Below are 3,558 nucleotides of genomic sequence, written 5' to 3' on the forward strand. Positions count from 1 at the left end.
CAAATGACAAAAGCCAGTAAATAAACCTACAGTTCGCCTTACAATTATTAAATGCGAAGCATTTCTTGGCGAACATTTGCTACTTTAACCGTATCTACCTATCTAGCCGCCTATGACTTTGTGCTCTCATGGTCGTTTCGTTAACTTGGTATGTACCAAAATTGGCATACTGTGACAAGAATATATGGCGAACATAAATGACATGTCATGACATGAACATCACGCCATGCGTGTAATGTAGGTCATGAAAGAACCGCCTACGTCTTGGTGCTCTCATTGTCGTTTCGTTAACTTGGTAGGTACCAAAATTAATATATTATGACAGGCGTGTATGACAAACTTAAGCGATAGGTCATGACAAAAATGTCATGACATGCGTGTCATGTAGGTCATGACAATGACCAGCGAAAAACTTGAACACTCTAAAACCACTGAAATGGGTTCGGACGTGGGCACTAAGGGAAGGGAACACTTCGCGTCTGAAAATTCTTCGCGTCTGCAAGGAGACACTTCTCATGTGAAAAATCAAAGCTCCAGCACTAGTTCTGTTCGTCGAAAATGAAAAAAAAAAGCTCAGTGCACGCAACTTATGAGCAGTACGGTTCGCGTTGCGTTGGTGCATGTGAACTGAAATAGTGCGAATTAGTACATGCACGTACCATCAAAACGGAGGAAAAATGTCATGAGTTAAACAGTTTCCGTGTGATTTTTCTGCCGCAAGTATAAAGTTTTAGCTCGAGAGGGCTTTGCGCGTGCTCTCTCTCACTCGCGCTTTGTGCACTGCCTAATTCTCGCGTATATTTTCTCCTTCATGGAGTTCCGAAGTGTTGAGGACTTCCTGGTTTACAGACCTTCAAGCTTCTACAACAGCGCAATAGCATGAGCAGCCCTGCTAACTAGAGTTTAGGCGGGCAGTATAGCGGGACGTATCGATACCAGGGCCAAAAGCCAATAAACATAGTATGTAAATGATAAATGGAAGTAAGGAAAACAAACGCACATACCATTCAACTGCGCTCCGCTTGGTCAAGCAGCGACTGCTTGAAGACAGAGAGCGCAGGCCTTGTATATATTTAGGCCGTCGGGGAGCTGCTGTGAAGGTGTGTTGAGCAAAGTGCACCGACATTGTACCCATTCTTGCATTTTTTTCTCGTATGGCAAGAAATGCTCTGATGGACTTTGCTGAGCTGTTTGGACTTAATTTGCAGCAAATGCGTTACATTGCTAAATGCCCCATCTTCGCATTTACGCTAACGTGTCAAAGTGCTTTTTTTCCCAATACGAATCCAAACAAAAGCTTATTGAACATCGCTTGATTTTCTGAGAAGTTTCCGTCATTTTTATTTTGTATTAAATTGTTTTTGCAGTTGAACGGGAGCTGTAACAGCCCAAGAGGTGCATTTTATGTGATTTTTGAGTTTCTTTAGCCCCTGTAAAGCTTAAAACACTTAAACATTTTACTCACTTTGTATATAAAGCATATAATATACAGGACAGATGCGCCTGTGTGGCATCAATGACGCTCTCAACTACAGAATTTGCGTCAGTGAGAGGCAACACACTTGGGGGGGGGGGGGGTTATTCCCCCTCGAAAGCTGCACAATACTTGCCTCTCCATGAATAAAAATAGTAAAGACCATCCACAATAAAATTGTTATGACTTCCCGTCATGTGTATATAGTTTGTTTCTCATGTATGTATTTGCGCGTAATTGGCTGCGTAATATGTATGATTAGCACACTAACAGGCGCAAATAACAACACTAAGCATGAAGAAAGCTTGAATATCAGGACTTCCTTTATCAAGAAAGGCAGCATTCCTAACGGTTTTCTTCGGTAGTGCAAACAAAATAATTCTTGAACCAGGCGGGCTTAATTTACTTACGGGAACATCATATCGGGAACCAGTGCCACTAATCATGGGCAAACCTGCAAGAACGGGCTGCACGAATTTTTTGTATTATGCACTTGTATAAATACGTTATGCTTTTTTCATTGTAAACACGAAATAATAATACCTGAGCACATGATCTTGTCTGACACAGCACCCTTCACGTATCAGCCTGCAATGTTAATTACTCCGAGAATTATTGAAAGTCTTAAAGTCCGGGAAAGAGTGGGTCTGTCTATTATGCTTAAATTAGTGATATTTATTTTTAAAGTTCATGGTGCCCTATGGTAGTATATGCCGAAAAGCATCCTGAAGGAAGAATAACTGATGATGATGGTATGGGTTCCTGACTTTGTAAAGGCGTTCGTTTGACAATGGGATTCCAAATATACGAGTACGCTAATTTACCGAAGCTATAACATTCGGCCATGTAACAGAAATGTCGAGTGCCTTGGTGACGAAATGCTTCACGGAACGGCCTTTCCCCAGTTATCTAGATGGCGACATTACATCCGGAATGGTCACAGCTCTGGTTTGACGAGAGTGAACCTCTGCATGCAGCTGAGCATGTAGCCTTGCCAAGTTGCTTATTATGCGAAGCGAGATCCTCGCGGCTGCCGCTCGTCGCGCACCCTCACTTCTCCCGTTCTGTTTACGTCGTCCGAGTTTGACGTGAATAGCAAAATATGGCAGCGACTTGGTTGCTTGGCGTAAGCGTCGGGGGTGTAGCTCAGATGGTAGAGCGCTCGCTTAGCATGCGAGAGGTACTGGGATCGATACCCAGCACCTCCACATTTTTTTACTCCAATCTTGGTAGAAAAAAAGAGCTGTCACTTTTTTTTTCAGAACTGTTGCCATACTACGTTGTGCAAAAGTCGACCTGAGACGTTTCACATTGTTGGGGCGAAGAAAGAGGTTAGTTGAAAAATGTTGCTATTATATGTATTCAGTAGAAATTTGATGCGTATGTGGGTTTGGATAAAACAAATGGTCGCAAAAATAAGTGGGCCTAATGGGAATCACCCCAACTGCACTTAAAGCGCCATACGTAATATCGAAATTCCTTCAGACAATTTTCCAAACTTCATTCATAACTGCCAAAAACAAAACGAGAAAAACAGATTTCAGCAACTGCTCTATATACTCTCAATGCCTTTATTGCGAGTGGACTTTTGCAACTTCACTCAATGCCCTAACTCTACGAAAGAACGACAATACGGAGTCGGTGGCGGCATTACGACGGCACTGACTGTTCGATGGAAGCGACAACGGCTACGGTATGAGGATGAGGGCACGACGACGGCAATAACAGGAGTACGCCATCTGACTGACTATAAAATAATTAAAAAATCAAACTTTTACAGCATGTTTTTATAGAGCGTGCCCACGCCATGTCTGCACAGTCTATACGTGCTCAAGGAAACCCTCAAAACGGAGCTACCAATTGCTCCCGCTAATATTCCACATATGCTGGTTTTTAACACGCTAGGGTTAAGGGGCCCGTGTCGCAGAAAATCTGGCGTCGGCGTTGGTGTTGGCGCCGGTGTCCGCGGCTGAGAAAATAATACCGAGCCACCCCGACAACGCAGGCCCTCCGCGTGGCGCAGAGTTGTTAGTGAATTAATTGAATTTCTCGAAGTAAAATCTATCAGAAAAATCGGTAAAGTA

General features: G+C 43.2%; 1 non-coding gene across 1 annotated transcript; it reads left to right on the top strand.

The window, feature by feature from the left end:
* Positions 1-2,609: 2,609 nt before the first annotated feature.
* Trnaa-agc (transfer RNA alanine (anticodon AGC)) lies at positions 2,610-2,682 on the top strand. The gene has a single exon. It is a non-coding gene; the product is annotated as a tRNA-Ala (tRNA).
* The last annotated feature ends 876 nt before the right edge of the window (positions 2,683-3,558 follow it).

The sequence above is a fragment of the Dermacentor silvarum genome, chromosome 8, assembly GCF_013339745.2.
Source record: "Dermacentor silvarum isolate Dsil-2018 chromosome 8, BIME_Dsil_1.4, whole genome shotgun sequence".
NCBI classification, from domain to species: domain Eukaryota; kingdom Metazoa; phylum Arthropoda; class Arachnida; order Ixodida; family Ixodidae; genus Dermacentor; species Dermacentor silvarum.